Here is a 22882-nt window from a genome sequence, read left to right as displayed (position 1 = left end):
AGAGAAGTTGTGGAAAGGGAAGGAAATCGAACAGAATTCACAAAATCAGAAGAGCTGTTTATTTGAAAGGACTAGTCAATAAAATGATGTGAGTATGTGCGTGCACAAATTCCTTCTTTCTGACCTACTTTTAAAAATCCTAGGGATCCCTGGGTGGCGTAGCGGTTTGGCGCCTGCCTTTGGCCCAGGGCGCGATCCTGGAGACCCGGGATCGAATCCCACGTCAGGCTCCCGGTGCATGGAGCCTGCTTCTCCCTCTGCCTGTGTCTCTGCCTCTCTCTCTCTGTGACTATCATAAAAAAAAATATATATATATATATATATATATATATATATATTTAAAAACCCTATCTTTTTTTTTTAAGATTTTATTTACTTATTCATGACAGACACACACAGAGAGAGAGAGAGAGAGAGAGAGAGAGAGGCAGAGACACAGGCAGAGGGAGAAGCAGGCTCCTTATAGGGAGCCAGACATGGGACTCGATCCCGGGACTCCAGGATCACATCCTGTGCTGAAGGTGGTGCTAAACCGCTGAGCCACCCAGGGATCCCCTAAAAATCCTATCTTGATGTATTTCCTGTTTTGCTCCTTCCTCTCCCCATTACATTCTAGGAATATGATAGCTAATGTCATTATTATAACCACTCTTATGGTGCGACATTGGAAGAAAGCAAGGTATGGGGAGGGGGTGGAGAGTAACAAGGTGCAGGACTGGACTATCCGCTCAGCTGGTTGGAGGGCATTGGAGCCCCTGGAGGTAGCAGTGATCTTATTTTTTTTTTAATATTTTATTTATTTATTCCTGAGAGACCCACAGAGAGAGAGACAGAGGCAGAGACACAGGCAGAGGGAGAAGCAGGCTCCCTGTGGGAAGAGCCCGATGCAGGACTCAATCCCAGGACCCCGGGATCACGCCCTGAGCCGAAGGCAGGTGCTCAACCACTGAGCCACCCAGGTGCCCCTGTCTTGGCTATTCTACATATTAATTCCTAGGTCTCCTGTGGTTTTGTTTGCTATTGTGATAACTTCAGCCATTCCATTATCCAAACTGGAAAACTCAGAGATATCCCAGGAGCAAACTTAAAAACTGTGCAAGACCCTTCTGAAGAAAACTGTAAAACAACACAGACAGATCTGAAGAAAGACTTTAACACATGCAAGACACATTTCTGGGTGTGAAGACTCAAATATTGAAAAGGTACCCATTCTCTCCAACTTAACAGATATTTTGTAGCTTTAACAGATTTCCATCTTTTTCATCACTGTTTTCAAGTTAATGGTATAAAACAAGTGATTTTAAAAATATTGTGTTAATCTCCTCCCCATCATGGTTCCTGTTTCTTTTCTCTTCCCAGACGCTGTGTTTTGTATTTTCTTCTTTTTAGCTTGCCTTACTGTAATCTGAATATGTCTGGAGGATCACATGGCTGGTCTTAGAACAGCTGCATGTTCCAGAAACGTTCTTGGTAGGACAAAGTCATTTGGAAAGACTATTCCACCCTTTCCTTCCATCTTGTGGAAGAGGCAGGAAGGGGATTTTAATTATGCCAACAACTCCTTAAGGATCACTTCTACTGGGATGCCAGGGTGGCTCAGGTCATGATCCCGGGGTCCTAGGATCAAGTCCCACATTAGGCTCCCTGCATGGAGCCTGCTTATCCCTCTGCCTATGTCTCTGCCTCTCTCTGTGTGTCTCTCATGAATAAATAAAATCTTTTAAAAAATTAAAAATTCAAAAAAATGCATAGGTCTGTACGTCTGAAGAGGTGTACATTTTTAACTTTTTAATAATTTTTTAAAGATTTATTCATTAATTTTTAGAGAGAAAGAGAATTAGAGCATGTACAGGGGAAAGGGCAGAGGGAGAGGGAAAGAGAGAATCCCAAGCAGACTCCCCACTGAACTTGGAGCCCAACACGGGGCTTGATCCCATGACCTCAAGATCATGACCCAAAACCAAGAGTCAGATGTCCAACTGGCTGAGCCACCCAAGAGTCCCTTTTTATAAATTTTACTTATATGATAATTTAATAAATAAGCAAAGCAGTATGGTGTGTAGTGCAGTTCTCAACAAAGAGATAAATGAGACCAGAACCAGACCATATACATAAGGCAGTTAAAATACAAAAATACAGCTTCCCGGGAGGTGGTTTGCATAACAGTGTGAATACGCTTAGCATGACTGAACTGTATACTTTAGAATGGTCAAGATGATAGATATTATGTATTTTGCCACGATTTGTTTTAAGTGGCTTTATGTTGGTAAGTGTTGAAGTCAGGAGAGAGGTATTTGCGGGATCATGATACCATTATAATACTTTTGTTTATAATTGACATTTTCCCCAATAAAAATTTTTTTCTTTAAAAATATGGCTTTTGGGCAGCCTGGGTGGCTCAGCGGTTTAGCACTGCCTTTGGCTCAGGCATGATCCTGGAGACCCAGGATCGATCCCACGTCGGGCTCCCTGCATGGAGCCTGCTTCTCCCTCTGCCTCTCTCTCTCTCTCTCTCTCTCTCTCTGTGTGTGTCTCATGAATAAATAAATAGAATCTTTAAAAACAAAACAAAACATGGCTTTTCAGAATGGTGGTGAAATGCTAACAAAAGCATGGAGACACTGACTTTTTGTTTAGGAAAAATAAGATCTCACCTCAAAGAGGTGTTAGCTTTTGGGTTGCCTGGGTGGTGCAGTTTGTTAAGTTTCGGGTTCTTGGTTTCGGCTTAGGCAGTGGTCTTGGGGTTGTGGGATCCAGCCCCGTGTAGAGCCTTGCACTTGGCTCTGCCCTTGGCATTGAGTCTGCTTAGGATTCTCTCTCTCTCTCCCTCTGCCCCTCCTGCTCTCTCTCTCTCTCTCTCTCTCTCTCTCTCTCTTTCTCTCTGTCTCTCATAAATAAATAAACCTAAAAAAAATCAGTTAAAAAAATCAATTAGCTTTTAAATTTTTACACAGGAAAAATAAAAACATGGAAGCAGAGAACAACAAGGGAGGGCAGTCTTGTGACCTGGGAGGGAAGAAGAGCTTACAAAGCCTAGAAGGAAACCCAGAAAACATAAAAGAGGAAAAAGAGCAATGGATTTGGTGACATAACAGTTCAAACTTATGTATGGTTAAAACACCACCAACAACATAATGTTATTAAAAGCTCAGCTGTAAACTGGGAAAAACTACCTCCCCAAGGCCATGTCACCAATGATGGACTGTGCCTGGCCCCTAGAGGCCTCTGAGTTTGCTTCCTGTGGTGTAAATCTTCCTTTCAAGTCTTTATCTTTGCTCTTCAAGCTCCTAACGTTGAGACATTAGGAGCCCTACAATGCAGAGACATTAGGAGCTCATGATAATTAGGGAGGAAAACCCCAAATGTAGTATGGAGTACAAAGGGAGACACCCCTGCATGGTTTTTGTTTTTGTTTTTGTTTTTAAGATTTTATTTATTTATTCATGAGAGACACACACACACACAGAGAGGCAGAGACACAGGCACAGGGAGAAGCAGACTCCTTGCAGGGAGTCTGATGCGGGACTGGATCTGGGGTCTCCAAGATCACACCCTGGGCTGAAGGTGGTGCTAAATCCCTGAGCCACCCAGGCTGCCCACCCCTGCTGTTGTTAATGACATCAGGCACGGACCCAAGAGAATTAAAGTGTGTATAATGGGGCTCTCCCACTGCACATCCCCAGCCTCAGTTTGTCCATCTGCACACGGGGTTGGTGATGAACCTGCTCGGCCTGGTACCCGGCAGCAGGCTAAGAACTAGAGAAGTGTTAGCTCTTCATTTTGATGGGTGACAGATGGGTTTGTGGATGATGGTGGTGGTCTGGGTGGGAATTTATTTTCTTCTGGATAGATTTCTGTGATTTCTGAGCACTAGAACATAATGAGGATTACTATTATAATCAAGAAAATGTTACTTACATTTGTCTTTTTTTTTTTTTTTTTTTTTTAAAGAGGTGACTCAGAGATGAACTGAGTCTCTGAAGGAGAGTTCAAAGAAGGAAAAAAACCAGAATGCTTGGGGTAGTTTGTAGTCTTTGGGAGTACGTTTCCTCTCCCAGATTCCTTATCCCAAGTGCATGCAAGGGTGACTAGGGTACCTGCCCCACCTGTGAAGGTCTCCGTGAGGTGAGGAGACAGGGAGGCAGACACCTTAATACAGTACAAGGTAATGAGATTCAGGACATAGAGGAGTACAGAAGGTTACTACCAGGGTAACTAGGGAAGGTCATCTGGAGGTGATATTTGAGTTGACTCTTGAAGATTGAGGAGGTGTTCCCAAGTGGAGTTGGGGGAAGACAAGAGAGGTTCCTAGAAGAGGGAACAGCATGTGAAAATGCACACAGGCACAGAAGAGCATGGCTAAGTTGGGGTGAAGCAAGACATCCAAATAGATTCTTCCAGGAGTGGGGGAGACAACGAGGCGAGAATGGCGGGCTGATGGTTGTGAGGGTCTTCAAGGGGTTTTGACTCACTTTAAGGTGAAACAAAGCAGGAGTTTATTGGAGCAGAGAAAACTTGCATTCATTCAATTTCACAAATATTTATTGAATGCATCCTGTATTATTATTCTTTATCCCAAGTGTTCTGTTGCTCCTGTAACAAACGACCACAAGCTTGATGGCTCGAAACAACATAGATTGATCATTTTACAGTTCTGGATGTCAGAAATCTAAAGTGGCTTTCAATGGGCTAAAGCCAAGGTGTAGGCAGGACTACGTTCATCATTCTGGAGGTATAGAGGAGAATTTATTTTCTTGTCTCCAGCTTCTAGACAGAGGCTGTCTGAATTCCTTGTTCAAAGCCAACAATGCCCAGTAGAGTCTTTCTAATGAGGTGATCTCTCTGGATCTGATGATCTCTTCTGTTTCCCTCTTTGCCATTTAAGATCTCTCATAATTACACTGGACCCACCCACATAACCCAGGATAATCTCTCCCCATCTCAGGGTCAATTGGGCAGCAACCTTAGTTCCATTCTCAACCTTAATTCCCTCTTGTCAGGCAACATAATGTATTCACAGGTCCCAGGGATTAAGACGTGAAATCTTTGGAAGCCATAATTCTATCACACAGACTAATCATGGTACAACGTGGAAGGGGACTACCCAAGGGCATGAATACTAGAAGGTGTGGATCATAGAGGGCTTTTGGCACACACACCCTTAGATTCCTAGCTTGAGCCCCTTGGAGTTGATAGGAGAAACGCTACAGCCTCGGCTCACATGCCAATGGAAATTAAAGCTCTCTTTGGTTTTCTAGCCATTTGTATGGTCTTCTCACAATGCTCTGTTCCCATCTTCTTTTTTTGCCAGCTAGGCCAAGGTCCCGTCCAGAGGAAGATTCTCGTGGTGCTGGGCATAAGGGTGGGGACGTTCTGGTTTCAGGCAACTATACCACCACCATCTGGTGTTTTCTCATTACACCTGGCTTCTTAAAACCAAGGACAACTGGGAAAGTCCTAATGTGACATTGCTCTTCCCATCCTTCCCTCTCATAGAGTGGGTAAATCCGTCCTTTGTTTTGCACAGTGGACAAAACAAAATAGGACACAGAAAACAGGTGGTTTTTAAGGAACATCCAATGTTTGGGACAACTAAAGTAAGAGGGTTGGAGGTGCCTGTTTCAAGGTGACGGGCTCTGGGCATCTGATTTCTCATCCTCATGCCACTGCATGAGATGTGCCCTCACGCTGAGGGACCAGAGGAATGTTTTCCACGGTCACCCTCCATTTACACTTGGCTTCCAGCTGTATTTTCAACAGGAGGGTTTCTGGTTGTGCAATAAGCATCTTAGGATGTAGAAACAGGTCAGGCAGCAGGTAAGGTCAGCTTAAGGTCATTTTCATAATTAAACTGGTTGTAGGCAACTTCTGGGCTGTTTGGTCCACACTGGGGCCCCAGCTATCAAAATAAATAAACAAATAAAAATTTTTAAATGAAAAAAAAAAAAAAACTAGAGCAGGGGTGACTTTGATACACTCCTTTACCCCACTGCCAGTACCCCAGATCCGTAACCAAGACCTGCTGCTTTAGTTCCCTAAATGGCCCTAGCAGCTGTCTTCTCTCCAGCCTCCCTATTACTGTCTACTCCCAGATGCTGCCAACCTACCTGGGCTCCAACAAGATCCTCCAGGCCAGTGGCTCCGCATCCTCTCTGCCCCTTTCTGACCCGTTGTTTTCACAGCAGCCTAAAGGTCTTTTGAACATACAAAGTGCTCATAGGTCCCCCACTCCCCCAATATAATGCCTTTCCACTGTTCTTAATCTAAGATTTCAGGGTTCACATGGCTTGCAAGACCCTTTATGGTTGAGTCTCTCTCTCCTTTGTGTTCTGTGCTTCATTTGTGGATGCCATCTTGTGGCACACACCCCACCCTTCCCCTCACCCTCCCCACTCCAGTGTGCATCTGCTGACTTCCAACTACCGGCTTGCTCTCCCCACCCCCAAAGATTTTATTTATTTGTTCATGAGAGACACAGAGAGAGACAGAGACATAGGCAGAGGGAGAAGCAGGCTCCTTGCAGGGAGCCCGATGTGGGACTCGATCCCAGGACCCCGGGATCACGACCTGAGCCGACGGCAGATGCTCAACCACTGAGCCACCCAGGCGTCCCCCTGACTTGTTCTTTTGCCTGAGTGCCTCCTCTGGTCTTTGAAGCTGCTTGCCTACTGGTCTCCCACCCCTAGCAGCCCTCAGACAATGGCTGATAAGAGCTGGGGGTGGAGGGGTGGGTAAATGCCCAGGATCCTCACTCGGGTGGATCATTCTGAAGTGTATGTGCCCCAGCAGGATTAACCCTGTTGCCCTCAGTGGTTCCCGGCTTGAGAGTTGTGATGATTAATTTCATGTGTCTGCTTGGCCAGACAGCAGTGCCCAGTTAATCAATTAAGCATCAGAGCGGGGCTGTGAAGGTATTTGATAGATGTGATTAACATCTACAATCAATTCATTTTAAGTAAGGGAATTATTCTTGATGACATAGATGGGCTTCAATCAGTTCAAGGTCTAAAAAGCAAAAACTGAGGTTTCCCAAAGTAGAAACTGCCTCGAGACTACAGAACTCCTGCCTGAGTCTCCAGCCTGCCAGTGTGCCCTATAGATTTAGGACTTGCTAGGTCCATATTCATGAGTTCATTCCTTTATAGGAATATTTTTATTTTTATATCCATCGCCCTATCTATCATCTATCTGTCTATCTATCTATCTATCTATCTATCCATCTATCTATCATCTATCTCTCTATCCCCTATGGGTTGTATTTCTCTGGAAAATACTGATATAAGAGTATACCCTTGATTGGTACACTCTTGCCTTCCCTTGTCTGTCTCATTACCCCATTCCCCTACTCTTCCACCTCCCAGATAAACTACTTGCACCTGAATCCTCTTCCCAGGGTCTGCTTCTGAGGGCACTCACCCTAAGAACCTCCTTCAGTATCCTAAAGGTGCCATGCAAGGCGACCAACCCATCCCAGTTTGCCCATGGGTTTCCCAGTATTAGTTATGAGGGTCCTGTGTCCCAGGAACTACCTCTCCCCCCGCCCTCGACACTCTATCCCTGGGGAACTGGAATGCTTTGTCCAGAACTGTCCCACTCTCCAAACTGAAAATCTGGTGCCTGCAACCCCCCTCAGCCGCCCACTCAGCCTCAGACTAGCGGGCCGGCTGGTAACGCTACCCACTGTCTCCCGTTGTGACGCCTCTGCACATGCTGTTCCCTCTGCCTGAGAAAACTTCCTCCACGTCTCTGGTTCATTTCCACCGATCATCCTTTCAGATCTCCCCCTCGTATCATCTCCCCAAGGAGACCCTCTCTGATCCACCCAAGCCAAGTCTCCCTTGCATCATTTGCGGACATAGCAGATCTTATCCACGTCTGTCTCATGCACTAGAGTACACATTCCCATGGAGGAAGCTCTTATGTGATGGATGGGTAGCCCGGTGTGGCCACGAGAGGGAACACAGGAGAGGCTTGGGAAAACAGGTTTTATTCTGTCCCAAGTCCTAGAAATAGCAGCCATGCCATGGCACGCCAGGCTAAACGGGGAAACCTCGCCTTGGTCAGAACAGAGACAGGAGCAAGGCCAAGTCTGGCCAGGATTGGCTAAACAATTTGGGTGGGCTCTTAGCTATGGGCCTGGCTCCTAGTTGCATGGTATCCGGCCCTGAGGTGACTAAGGCCAAGGAATATTGCTTCCTGGAGTCTATGGGCCAGATATAGCAGGTATGGCTTTGGATTCATTAGTTTGCATCTCAAAGGCATGCTTTGGGCTGGGCCCTCTGCTATCTGCAAGAATTGTCTAGATCCAGGAAAGACAGTTTATCCGCAAACAGAAAGGCTTTTAAGATATCAAAACATTAAAAAAAAAAAAAAGATACCAAAACATCATAATTTACCAAAAAAAAAAAAATATATAAAGCATACAAAGCTGTATTGGGGTTACTCTTCATTGATTCCTGGCTCATAGTAGGCATGCAAAAAATATGTGTTAAATGAATGCATTTCCAGGACAGTAAAAGGTCTAATCCATGTAAATTCCTTCCCATGGCTATCCTGTGGAGGGTATTTATGATCTGGGTGGAGAAATGGAATCAGAAGTAAATACATGGGAAAGACCTCAGGAGGCAGAGGGGAGACAGTTTAGAGGGACATTTTAAAAATATATATTTGTTGTTATACAGGTGATGTTTCAGATAAACAAAAGAGAGAAATTATCCAATCTGATCGAGAGAAAATAAACTGAAAAAAAAAAAAAGATCTTCAGCACTTGAAGGAGAATTAATACCAATTCTACATAATCTCTTCTAAAAAGTATAGGAGGAAGGAAGGTTTCCCAATTTATTTTATGAAGCTAGTATTACCCTGATACCAAAACCAGAGAGACACCACAATGAAAGAGAACTTCATACTATTATCCCTCATGAATATAGATTCAAAAATCTTTAACAAAATAATAGCAAAAAAGATCAGCAATATATAAAAATAGGTATGCACTATGAACAAATGGGGTTTGTTTCAGAGATGCAGTAGTGATTCAATATTTAAAAATCAATGTAATCTACCATATAAACAGGCTAAAGAAGGAAAGATCATGTGATTATGTCAATTGATAACAAAAAAAGCATTTGTAAAATTCAACACCCATTCATGATAAAATCTCAGAAAACTAGAAATACAGGGGAAATTTCCCAACTTGATAAAAGACATCTACAAAAACCCATAGCTGTCATTAAACTTGATGGTGAAAGGCTGAATGCTTTCCCCTGAGACCAAGAATAAGACAAAGATTCAGAATCACCAGTGTCATTCAACATAGTAAGTTCTAGATAGTGCAATAAGGCAAGAAAAGGAAATAACATCTCTAAAGGGGACACAAGGGATTCTTGTGGTGATGGGAATATTCTTTATCTTTTTTTTGGCGGGGGGTATTCTTTATCTTGATGGCATCAATGTCAATATCTTAGTTGAGATATTGTAATATAGTTTTGTAAGATATTACCATCAAGGGGAAAACAGAGTTTCTCTGTATTATTATTTTATTTTTTTTATTTTTATTTATTTATGATAATCACAGAGAGAGAGAGAGAGAGAGAGAGAGGCAGAGATATAGGCAGAGGGAGAAGCAGGCTCCATGCACCGGGAGCCCGACGTGGGATTCGATCCCGGGTCTCCAGGATCGCGCCCTGGGCCAAAGGCAGGCGCCAAACCGCTGCGCCACACAGGGATCCCTCTGTATTATTTATTACAGCTACATGTGAATATACAATGATCTTCAAGTTAAAATTTTATTTTTTTAATATTTTATTTATTTATTCATGAGAGACACACAGAGAAAGAGAGGCAGAGACACAGGCTGAAGGAAAAGCAGGCTCTATGCAGGGAGCCCAATGTGGGACTTGATCCCAGGGCTCTGGGATCATGCTCTGAGCTGAAGGCAGATGCTCAACAGCTGTGCCACCCAGGCATCCCTTCAAGTTAAAATTTTAATTTAACTTAAAGAAATACTAGTACCTGGGTCCTAGCTCAAACCAGTGGAATTAGAATCTCCAGCTATGGTTCCTAGGCATTGACTTTTTTAAAGTTTTTCAAGTGATTCTAATATACAGCCAGGACTGAGAGCCACTGATTTAATGACACATGCTCAATATCTTTCCAGGTCAGATACTTCTACCTCATAATTTTCCCTGGTGACATTGCATTTCAGTATGCGCCAGAGTCCATTTAAACAATACTCTGCTATTTGACAAATAGGTTGTTTCCAATGTATTGTTATGATAGATAAATATCCTTCTAGATTAATGTTTGGACACACCTATCATTTCCTTTACTAAAGCATGAATATCTTTAAAGCTTTCTGTTATCTTGCCAAACTGCCACCCAGAAAGTCTGAACAATCCCACTAGTTTCTGTGTGTATTTTTTCCCAAATACTTGACAATAGAAGGTGGCATCATTCTTTAAAATCCATGCTAAATTAAAAATGTGTTTCTGATGCTTTAATTTACACTTTTGAGGTAGATTTTTCTTCATGTGTTTTTTGCCTGCTTTGTGAATTACCTTTGTGAGTTACCAGTTCATATACTTTTCTCATTTTTCTGCCAGAAAATGCCTCTTCTCTTATTTATCAGAGCCCATACAGGGACGCCTGGGTGTCTCAGCTGTTGAGCATCTGCCTTCGGCTCAGGGCAAGATCCTGGGGTCCTGGGATTGAGTCCCACACCGGGCTCCCTGTGAGGAGCCTCCTTCTCCCTCTGCCTGTGTCTTTGCCTCTCTCTCTGTGTCTTTCAAAATAAATAAATAAATCTTAAAAAAAAAAAAAGAAAAAGAAAAAGAGCCCTTACAAAGAGTAATGGAAAGATATTAACCTTTTTTATATCATTTATGCTAGAAATATTTACCCCAGTTTTTCAATAGCTCCTTAGTTGTGATAGTGGTACTTTTTCCCTGTGAGGGGTTTGTAATTTTTATGAAGACAAATCTATCAGTATTTCCCACAAATGTCCACACACAAATTTTTTATGGCTTACTAGCAAAAATGTACAGGAAATCTTTTTTTTAAACTAAGAAATTTTATGGAGAAGGATCAAGATTTTTGTTTTTAAAGATTTTATTTATTTATTCATTAAAGACACAGAGAGAGGCAGAGACATAGGCAGAGGGAGAAGCAGGCTCCCTGCAGGGACCCTGATGTGGGACTCCATCCCAGGACCCCGAGATCATGACCTGAGCCAAAGGCAGATGCTCAACCACTGAGCCACCCAGGGGCCGCAAGATATTTTTTTAAAGTAATCTCTATGCCCAACATGGGGCTCGAATTCACAACCCTGAGATCAAGAGTCACATGCTCTACCAACTGAGCCAGCCAGCCAGGCACCTCTGAGAAGAATCAAATAATGCTTGATGGAGAAACAGTCCGTCTTGAGAATAGGAACACAAGAATTCTCAAAACATCCACACTGTACAAACAAAGTTATGCCAAATAAAACTCAAAAAGAATGCTTATTTCAGAGCCATAAGGATTCGTATTTGACCAAGAATTCAAAGTTCATTTGGAAGACCAAAATGATCAGCATGAACTAGAACACTCTAGAAAATAAAAGTTGTGAAAGGGTCTTTGCCCTTTAGTAAAAAACCTAATATTAACCACGATAATTCAATGGTGTGCTTTAGTACCGAAATAAAATTCATTGTAACAGAGCGGGTGGCCCAGAAACAGACACAGGTAGATTTAGGAAGGTATTATATGATCAAGAGGAGGTGAAGAATCAGAGGACAAGACTATGTGATATATATGCAGTGGAATATTATTCAGCCATGAGAAAGAAGGAAACCTGATCCAAGTTCCCATGGCTAGTAATTGGGGCAGCAGTCTTGCCCCAAAGTCTGTACTTCCTACCCCAAGAGGTGGTGTTGAGACTGAGAGGTCTCTCTTCATCGGGAGCACATCTGGGCCACTGCTCTTGGCCAGACTCAAAGCCTGGGAAAACTACAGGACCTCCAGAGCTTCGTGGCCAGCTGGCCCTGGAATGTTTGTGACCTCCATTTATGAAAGCATTATGGCCAGGCAAGGGGGCGAGATGCTTCCTGGACATGACCTCGTCCCACATTCACTCCTCACAGCGACCCCTTGAGGAACATACTGTTAATTACCCACATTTTCCAGAGGAAGAAGTTGAGGTTCAAAGGGATTAGGGAACTTGTCCAGAGTCTCACGGTAGGAAAGGGGTAGAGCCAGGACAATTATCCAGATCAGTTCCCTGGAGCCCCGAATTTTCATACATTTGTGGTCTTTTGTGTTTTTCCTTGTCTTTCACCCCTGGTAAACCTTTTGTGATTGTTGTGGTCTTATGCTTGGTAGGTTCTCTTGAAGAACTGTCTCCCCTTGGGTGTCTACCCATGTTCAGAGCGTGATTTTACATGGAGTCATAAATGGAATCATGTTGTGCATTTTTGGTGCATCTTTTCTGTTATTTTTCTTGGTGCTCTTATCCTCTCTAATTCTCCTCTTCCTTCAGGTCCTTCCCTGGTAACCTATGAAAACCAGTTGTGTGACCTTCTACTGTTTTCTTCATTCTCAAATAATCCTCTCTCTCTCTCTCTTTTTCTCTCTCTCCATGCATGGGCACACACACACACACACACACACACACACACACACACCCCTCTCTCCCTCCACCCTGCTTCTCCTTGCAATAGCACCTCTACTTCTCTCATCTTGACTCTCCCACCCCTCTCTTATAAGGATTCTGGTGCTAACATTGAACACCCCCCCTCCCGCCCCAATAATCCAAGATAATCTCTCCTGTCAAGATCCTTAACTGAATTACATCTCTAAAGTCCTTTTTGCTGTGTAAGGTAACAGATTCTGGGAATTAGGATGTGGATATCTTGGGGGAGGGGGAGCCATTATTCAGCCCACCACATGGTATAAACCAGTAAAAGCTAAATCCCCCTGCTTCCCAACTGCCAGGTCTCTACTCCCTACCCCTCCACCCCTGCACTGTTTCCAGTTTTCTGATGTGTTCTTCTGAAGATATCTTATGCAAATTCCAATATACTTTATCCATTTTATTTTTTTCACAAATGATTGTATATTATATACCCACCCCTTTTCATACCCCGATTTCTTTTGTCCAACAACATATCTCGGTGATTGCCTCATTGCCAGCGCCTCAGTATGCAACTAGGAAAGTTACAGGACCTGAGAGGAAATCCAGTCCAGCAGAAAGGAATGTGACTTCCACAAGGCAGACAGTAGGCATGAGAAAACCAGGCAGTGTCAGGGATCCTGACAGGTGGGCGGAGGCCCAGGCCTGGGAACGGTGGCAACATGGGGAATTCCAGGAGGCGGGCCAGCTTCAGGGCCTGTGTCATCTGGGAGCCCCAGCTACTGGACTGGTTCAGAGGCAGGTCCCAGGTGTCAGGAGAGGAGACTGGCAAGATGCAGGAGGAATCCCAGTCCTGGGCAACTTACCAAAATAGGCATTCAGGAACAGAGGACTCAACAACTATAAAGCAATTCCACAAATATTGACTTAGTGGCTGCAACAAGCCAGGTGCTGAACTGAATGGCAGCTCATACCGAGGATGAGACAGGCATGGTCCATCCCTTCCCACAGCTCGTGGTCAGGTGAAGAGACAGCCAGGTGAGAGGCTGTTGCTATTCAATCTGCTAAGTGCTATGGTGGGAGGTTAAGAAGTCTATGAGAGAATGGGGGTGAGGAGGAAAGAACAATGCATCCAGCTGCATTTATCAGGGTAGGCTAACTGCTGTAATACCCCTAAGTCTCAGTGACTTACATCATACCTCAATACAATCGGGCTTATTTCTCACTCACATTACAATTAAATGCTGGTTGGAGAGACAGCAGGTGAGGCTCTGCTCCACACAGTCATTCAGGGATCCAGGCTCCTTTTATCTCATGGTTTCATCACGCTCCTGTGAGGTGTCAGAGTTCTCCATGGGGTCCCCCTGCATCTGCCAGGCAGAGGAAGAAAAGAGAGACTGAAGAGGGGAAGGTGACATAGGAGGTTTTTATTGATTAGGATTTGAATAGGTGTTCAAGCCATGGCCATGAGTCACATGGCCCCACCATCTGCATGGGAGCCTGGGAGGTAGAGTCCAGCTATGAGCCCAAGAAGTAAAAACACCCCAGTTGAGTGAATATGTAGCAGTCTGTGCTGCGCCAGACCTGGGAAGATGGGGTAAACTTCCTGGAGGGCTGGTTTGCAAGCTGATATCTGGTGAGTACCTAAGTGCTAGCAAGTGAAGGGAAGAAATGAAGGAGATGAAGGAGAAATCAAGAAGGGCAATGTTGCAGACAAGTATCACTGTCAGCAAAATGCAGAGCCTGGTTGGCTAAGTCAGGAGCATGTAACTCTTGATCTCAGGATCATGAGTTCAAGCCCCACATTGGGTGTCAAAATTATTAAAAATAAATAAATGAATGAACTTTTATTTATTTTTATTTTTTTAATATTTTATTTATTTATTTATTCATGAGAGACACAGAGAGAGAGAGAGAGAGGCAGAGACACAGGCAGAGGGAGAAGCAGGCTCCATTCAGGGAGCCTGATGTGGGACTTGATCCCAGGTCCCCAGGATCACACCCTGGACTGAAGGTGGTGCTAAACTGCTGAGCCACCTGGGCTGCCCATAAAAGAACTTTTAAAAGAAAAAGAAGAAAAGAAGGAAGGAAGGATGAAAGACATAAGTCTTATCTTCTTTTAAGAATATATAGCATTGGGGCATCTGGGTGGCTCAGTGGTTGAGCATCTGCCTTCAGCTCAGGGCGTGATCTCAGAGTCCTAGGATCGAGTCCCACATCAGGCTCCCTGCAGGCAGCCTGCTTCTCCCTCTGCCTATGTCTCTGCCTCTCTCTGTGTCTCTCATGAATAGATAAATCAATAAAATCTTAAAAAAAAAAAGAATGTATAGCATTGACAATCATGGCAGGTTGAAGGAAAGAAAGGTCTGCTTATCTAGAGGGGAAAAGGCAAGCTGTGGTGGCAGAGGAGCTGCTGGGGCTGGATCAGGTTGGCCACCATAGGTAGGGTTAAGGAATTTATCACATGAGTAATCAAAGCCATGGAAGGTTTTTCAAGTGAGGATCAAGTTTGCATTCTAGAAAAATCTCTCTGGTTTCTGTGTGGAGAAGAGATCGGAAGGGGACCAGAAAAGATGCCATAAGAGCAGCGGTCTGAGAAAAGATGGCAATGTGAGCCACGGGAGTGTCTGTAGGAAGAAGTGGGATTTCTAGAATTTGTGATGGATTAGATGTACAACTAAGCAAAAGACAGGAGTTGAGGACAAAGGCTGGGTTTCTATCTTGGATGAGTGAATGGTTGATGATTCCATGATTCCATTTGCCAGGAAGGGCAACCCTGGCTGTTCTTTTTTTTTTTTTTTTTAAGATTTTATTTATTTATTCATGAGAGACACACAGAGAGAGGCAGAGACACAGGAAGAAGGAGAAGCAGGCTCCATGCAGGGAGCCCGAGACGGGACTCGATCCCGGGTCTCCAGGATCATGCCCCGAGCTGAAGGCAGATGTTCAACGGCTGAGCCATCCAGGCGTTCCCCTGGCTGTTCTTAAACATTGGATTTGTTGAATTTTGGTGCCTAGGGGACAGATAGAGAGGGATCCCCTGCAGGCAATTATAATTGGGTCTGAAGACTAAGGGAAGGATTTGGGCTGAGGAGGTAGTCATGGAAGTCAATGAACTCACTTTAGGGGAAGAGGGAGGAGAAAGAGGAGAGAGAGAGAGAAGAAAGAGAAGAGAAAGAGATATAGAGAGAATAGAAATAGAAGAAAAGGAAAGGAGAAAGAGAGACGAGAGAGAATAGAAGATAGATAAGAGGATAGCCTCTACACCTCCTTCGCTGCTTTTCTTGCCTTGTTTCTGTGCTCTTTGCTTTTCTCTGTCCTTCTTCGCCTTTTCTCCTCCCTCTTCCTCTGTGGGTATGGGATTAGAGCAGAAGAAGTTCTTTGCCAGTACCCCTGTTGAGGTGCCAACATTTCAGGAGCGAGCAGAAGTGGAACTCACACAGGCATCTGACAAGAAACAGCCGGGTTCATAGCACAAAAGTAAAGAGCTGAAAGCCATCCATCCATCAGGGAAGCTGGTGCCATTCATGACAGCCAGAGGACTGATGAGAAGGAGGGGAGCTGGAGGCAGAAGGGCGCTGTGAAGGGGAGAAGGGGTCCAGGACAGCATCAGAGGGCCACTTTGAGATGTCAGCAGAAGGCATTCTTCACTTTCAGAAGGAAGGAAGGAATACACCTTTCCTTGATATCTTGGTGCTTTTTAAGTTCTTTGGAACTAAAACACTATCCTGGGGAAAAAGAGTGGTGAACCCCAACTTCATTAATGTAACAAATATTTATTAAGCACTTACTATGTGACAAGCAAGCACCTGCGGGGGATTAGGCAAATGTGAATACCCGAGCCACCCAGGGATCCCCCAGGGCAGTACTTCTAAGATCTGTTTCTACTCCCAGTACTTCTGACACCAAGTGCGTGGGAGTTTTTTTCCCCACATCAACCCATTTTCTGAGTCTCTGGACACCAACTGGCTGTCCTATGATTTCATTCAATTTAGCCATAAGCTATCTGGAATCAGCATAGACCCCACAGGTTAAGGACTCACTCCCACAAGGCTGCCCCACATCAGGCACCATAAGTGATGGGTGCCCACGGTGCTCACATTTCTGTCCAACTTGACTACAAAGTTGGGGAATTCGTACAACCACCTGTCAGGTTTGATAATGTCCTGGAAGAGCTCACAAAACTCAGGGAAACATTTTCTGTCCATTTACTGGTTTATTATAAAGCATACAACTCTGAAACAGATGAAAGGAAGAAATGCATAGGGCAAGGCATTGGGGGAGAACACTTGGAGCTTCCATATCCTCTCAGAAGGTGCTAACGGCAGGGGCGCCTGGGTGGCTCAGTGGTTGAGCATCTGCCTTTGGCTCAGGTCCTGGTCCCAGGGTCCTGGGATCGAGTCCCACAACAGGCTCCCCGCAGGGATCCTGCTTCTCCCTCTGCCTGTGTCTCTGCCTCTCTCTGTGTGTCTCTCATGAAGAAATAAATAAAAACTTAAAAAAAAAAAAAAAGAATGTGCTAACTGCACCCCTCCCCCAGCACCTCTATGTGTTCACCATCCCAGAAGCTCTCCAAACCCCACATTTGCTCACATTTTTTAGGCACGATTTATTAAATCATTGGCCAATGGAGGTTAACCTTATCTCCATCCCTTGTCTCTTCGCAGTAGGGCAGGAAGTTCCAATCCTCTAATCCCAGGGTTGGTTTTCCTGGCAACCAGTAGTCTGAAGCTACCTAGGAGCCCACCAAGAGTCACCTCATTAGCATAAACTCAGGTCTGGTTGGAAAAGGCTAATTATGAATAAGAAAGAAAACAAAAAACCAGCACCCGCTCCTCTTACCACATCACCGCTGGGAAATTCCGGTGACGGAGAAGACACAAGAGCAGGGTTGGGAAGAAAATGCTGGCGTTCGGTTTTGGGTGATTATTCATTTGGAGATGCCTATTGAACATCTGTCAAGAAGACAGATGTGCGCTAGGATTTCAGGGAGGATGCTGGAGATACCTGTTTGGGAGTCTTCAGCCTACAGCTGATCTTTAGACTTGCAACTGGCGATGAAGTTTCTGCTTCCTGGAAGAAGAAGCCAGAGAAAGAAATCACATTGTTAGCAGAAAAGCAAACAATCTTAGGTGTTTCCCATCCAAGTTTGTGGAATGAAATTCATACCTGTTCCATTAGAATGGGTCGCGGTTCTTTAAACCCATCCAGGCATGACAGATCCGGAGCCAGGCAGGGTTGGGCTTGCTGGGGGGTCCAGGAAGGCTGCAGAGCTTCCAGCCCTCTCCAGGGCTTCTGCGCAGCGCCTGCGAATCAACAGCCGCCGACCGGCGTCTTTAATTGGGCTGTCGTGCCTGCTAGCGTGGTTCTTGCCCTGCTGAGGCTTGTCGGTTGAAAATCCAGAAGGAGCGCATCTGGTTGTTAGAGGAGCAAAACATTGCCAAACTAAGGCACACAGGATTTATTTATTTATTTATTTATTTATTTGAATTGGTTTTTTTTTGGGGGGGGGACAAAGTATTTAGAATTGGGGGGTCATGGGTAATGAACCACGTTATCAACAAATGGCACTAACAACTAATAATGAAGCCCCTTCCTGGGTGCCCAGTGCTAAGAGCTTTGAAGATTTTTTTTTTTTTTAATTTACTCATGGGAGACACAGAGAGAGAAAGAGGCAGAGACACAGGCAGAGAGAGAAGCAGGCTCCATGCAGGGAGCTCGATGTGGGACTCCATGTGGGACTCCATGTGGGACTCGATGTGGGACTCAATGTGGGACTCGATCCCGGGACTCCAAGACCACACCCTGGGGCCTGTGAAGTATTCTTACTATCCCCAGGTTTTCATGTGTAAATAAGCACAGAGAGGGTAAGTGATTTGCAGGAGGTCACACAGCAAGTAATTCAAGGAGGAGGCAAACACAAATGTGTCCGACTCCAAAGTCCTGTGCTTTGGAGGAATAAAACCAGGAAATGTCAGAAGACTCCCATTCCACCACTCTGCACTTGGTGGCTATAGAAGGTGTGCAGGTCTGGGTCCCCAGGCCAACACCAGCCTCTCCCCAGCCCTTAGCACAGTGATCAGCGATCAGCATACAACTGGTGTCCAGAGCTTGCTGGATGAATGAATGATCGAATGAACAAGCACACAGAAAGAATGATTAGCCACCACATTGCAACGTGCTTAGCAATTAGCAAGCCTGTCTCTCCAGCTAAGCTGTGAGCTACCAGAGGGGAGAGACACATTTTTACCTATTATAACAAATGGAGTCTAACATATTGGGAGTTTAGATACAGGTTAAAGGTCATAGGCTCTGAAGGCACCTCGCTCAGGTTCCGGCCATGCCTCTTTGACCCTGAGCAAGTTATTCAAACTATCCGTGCTTTTACTTCGTCCTCTGAAAAATGGGGAGAATAATAATACCTATACCATAATGATATATATTAAGATTTTATTTATTTATTCATGAGAGACACACACACACAGAGGCAGAGACACAGGCAGAGGGAGAGGCAGGCTCCATGCTGCAGGGAACCCAATGCGGGACTCGATCCCAGGACCCCAGGATCACGTCCTGAGCCAAAGGCAGATGCTCAACCACTGAGCCATCCAGGTACCTCGAAATTTATCAAGATTAAACAAGTTTGAGATTAAATATCTTAAATAGTAAGATGCTCAAAAAACACCGGCTGTGTGTCTATGGAACCAGACAGAAAGAAGTCCCTGGTTGTTCCCTGGTGGGGTCAGGTACCGTTTGAGCCCCGTAGCCTAGAATAAGTAGTATTTTTAAAGGTGTGTTAAGTTCCAGGGACTGAGCTAAGCACCTGATAGGTATCATTGCATTTAATCCTTGCACCAATAACATGAGATGGGTACTATTATTATTCTATATTCCTGATAAGGAAGGTGGGGGTTGAGAGAGATGAAATAATTTGCTACGAGTCACAAAGCAGGTGAATGCAGATAGGAATCAGTCCATGCTCTGGGAGGTTAGGAGCCTGGCGTATTGTATAAGAAAAACAGAAACTATTCTGGGGCTTTCGAGAAGAGGGAAGTTCACACACGGAATGGATTACACAAATGAGCCAGCCGCTGAGAAGGCAAGGAGGGGATGGTGGAGCAACCCTGGGCTTAGTAAGAGCAAGAGCGGGAAGGTGCCATCATGGCCGGGGCACAGGTAGCAGGTGGTGTCCCTCTCTGGGGGGACAGGTGAAAAGCTACACCAGAGAGGAGACTCAGCCTCTGCTGAAAAATGCTCTCCTAAATTGAGAAGAGGGGAACGTTGCAATGTGGTGGCTAATCCTAGTTCCTCCCTTTGTCCCACCACCCAATCTCCTGCCAGTCCCTCTTTTTGCCTCAATTTAGCTGGAAGTCAGCTGGCCAGCTGGCAGTGACACCGCAGAAATGTCATTTGCAAAAGATCAGGCAATGGGGCCCTCTGGGTGCCTCAGGTCTTGATACCGGAGTTCCCAGATCGAGTCTCTCATCAGGCTCCCCATGGGGACACTGCCTCTGCCTATGTCTCTGCCTCTCTCTCTCCGTGCTCTCTCTCTCTCTGTCTCTCATGAACAAATAAATAAAATTTTTTTTTAAAAGATCGAGGAATGAATCTAAGATCAAACAGGCCAATGCTCCACATATTGTTTTATTTACCATTGAAACCCCAGCAGCCCACATAATGGGCAGTGCATAGGAGACGTTTCATAAATATGAAGGAAAGACAGAAGGAGGGGAGGACAGCAGGCTGTTCTGCTCCTGGACGGAGCAACCTCAAATGCCTACAGAATCCAGGCAGCTTACATAAAGGCATGGCGCAAACTGGTTGCAGGGAGTGGTGAGGATTGTGTCAAACTGGAGGACTGTGCACGCCCTTTCAATATGGGGTAGGCCTACTAGGCTGCAGCCAATTTCTGCCAACCTGGAACATAGATGCTGCTTTCCCAGATCGGCTGACTTCTCAGGAAAAACTGAGTATCTTCATTTGCCAGTTAAATCTACCATTTTCTAAATGTTGGCAAAGAAATCAAATCCAGGTGATCCTGGGACAACTTACTGGCCCAGAAAGCAAAGGAGCTTATCAAAGACTATTCAGGATCATGATCAAGTCAAGAGGACACAGAGCCAGACTGACAGGGCTCCCACCTGATACAATGACGTCATTTTGAAGCATCAAAAAGAAAGAATGAATGAGAGATCCTAGAATGGATCCTGGAAGAGAAAAAGGACATTAGTGGAAAAACTGAAGTCTAAATAAAACTCTGGTGTTAAGATAATAGTAATGTATCAGGGCACCTGGCTGGCTCAGTCAATAAAGTGTGTGACTCTTGATCTCAGGGTTGTGAGTTTGAGCCCCAAATTGGAAGTAGAAATTACTCAAAAATAAAATCTTTAAAAAAAAAAGATAATAGTGGGGTGCCTGGGTGGCTCAGTCGGTTTATTGTCTGCCTTTGGCTTGGGTCATGATCCCGGGGTCCTGGAATCGAACGCTTTGTCAGGCTCCTTGCTCACTGGGGAGTCTGCTTCTCCCTCTGCCCCTCCTCTTCACTCCTCTCTCTCTCTTTCTCTCTCAAATAAATAAGTAAATCTCTTTAAAAAGATAATAGTAATATATCAATATTGATTTCTCAGTTTTTTCAAAGGAACCACGGTAATGTAAGATGTTATTGTTAGGGTACCTGGGTAAGAGCATATGGGTGCTGTCTGTACTATCTTTGCTATTTTCTATGAATCAAATTATTCCAGAATTCAAAGGTTATTTAAAAAAATAATGAATATGACTGAATGAAACACCTTGATAGTAATTTCAAAAATCACTGAGTTCATAATGATACTAAGAGAGAGAGAATAAGAATTTGTCACCATGGGAAGTGGCTATTGGATGAAATCCTTACTCTGAAAAACAGTCATTGAAGGGAAAGATTTTTTTTTTTTTAAGTAGGCTCCACGCCCAACATGGGGCTTGAACACACAGCCCTGAGATCAAGACCTGAGATCAAGAGTCGGAAGCTCCGCTGACAGAGCCACCCAAAGACTTTATTCCGCCCTCGTCAACAAGGGGAGGAAGCTCTTCTTTACAGAACAAATGATGAATAAATGATGAAGGAAGGATAGCACTAGAATTTTACAACCCCAGATGAAATAATTGACTCAGGCAACATCACCATTGGATGCTGAAACCATGAGGTGAAAGGGTCAAGGAAGGTTGAGTAGTCACGTGGTACCAAATCATCGGCCCACAGAGCTCTTACTGGTTGCAAGTGAAGAAATAACCCTACAATGTAAGGGATCGGCTTTTCACCGCCTGAACCCACTAATCAATCTTAGCTTCTCTAATGAGACAGCCAGTGACTCGGAGCCTTCTGGTGTGACGCAACAGGACACTCATAGCACCACCTAGAAAGGATTCTTGCCAAAAATGTCTGACCAAAATCTGATCAGACCTTCAGATCCAGCTTCTGGTGTACCGGAAACACAGGAGCAAAAGGGTCAAGTTAAGTACATCGCAAGTAAGCCATCAGACCAAGCCAAGAAGGGAGGGCATTCTACTAGTAAGACAATGGGCTTCGGCTCTCCAACAAGTCAGTGACCTAGAAAAAAGGGAGGAGAAGAGAGAGGAGAGGCCATTCTAGACTTAAAGAGATTTATGAGGTATGATCAAACACAATTTGTGGACCTTGACTGGGTCCTGGTTCGAATCAAGTGTACAAAACGTTTGGGGGGAAATGTGGATATGGAGGAATTCGATGGGAACACAGATTTGGGGTTCATTTGGTTAGATGTTACAATGGTACCGTGGCTAAGTAAAGAAGGATCTGATTTTTCTTAAAGGATGCAGACTGAAGTATTTAGGGATGAAATGGCACATTGACTATAAATACTTTAATAAAATACTTCAGCCAAAAAAGAAAAAGCAGATAAAGCCAATATGGCAAAATGTACACAACTGTTTTATCTAAATGATGCATGTATGGATGTTCATTATATGATTCTCTCTACTTTTTGGTGTGTTTGAAATTATTCATAATAAACAACAAAAGACAAGCGCAGGCTGAACAAGCATTCATTTTTCTCACAAATATTTATTGAGCACCTACTATGTACCAGGCACTGATCTAAGCAGTGGGGCTAGATTGAAGAATTTTTAAGTCCTTGTCTGCCTTCCTGGAATTACATCCAGTTGGAGAAGAAAGACAAGCAAGTATAATGTATGACAAGTGCTACAGAGAAAAACAAGGGCAAAAAAATAAGGACAAGAAGAAAATCTATATTGGGTAGA

The 22882-nt window shown here is 44.3% G+C and overlaps 1 long non-coding RNA gene across 2 annotated transcripts; it reads right to left on the bottom strand.

The window, feature by feature from the left end:
- Window positions 1-4646: 4646 nt before the first annotated feature.
- Window positions 4647-17985, bottom strand: LOC102152826. 2 transcript variants are annotated; one of them, XR_005360361.1, is made up of 4 exons: window positions 17777-17985; window positions 17615-17680; window positions 13838-13977; window positions 4647-5899 (listed from the first exon to the last, which is right to left on the bottom strand). It is a non-coding gene; the product is annotated as an uncharacterized LOC102152826 (long non-coding RNA). The 2 variants fall into 2 exon arrangements; XR_005360362.1 differs by lacking the exon at window positions 4647-5899 and adding an exon at window positions 13068-13507.
- Window positions 17986-22882: the final 4897 nt, after the last annotated feature.

The sequence above is a fragment of the Canis lupus genome, chromosome 6 (genome assembly GCF_011100685.1).
Source record: "Canis lupus familiaris isolate Mischka breed German Shepherd chromosome 6, alternate assembly UU_Cfam_GSD_1.0, whole genome shotgun sequence".
Classification (NCBI taxonomy): domain Eukaryota; kingdom Metazoa; phylum Chordata; class Mammalia; order Carnivora; family Canidae; genus Canis; species Canis lupus.
This window is presented reverse-complemented; position numbering and strand designations above follow the sequence as displayed.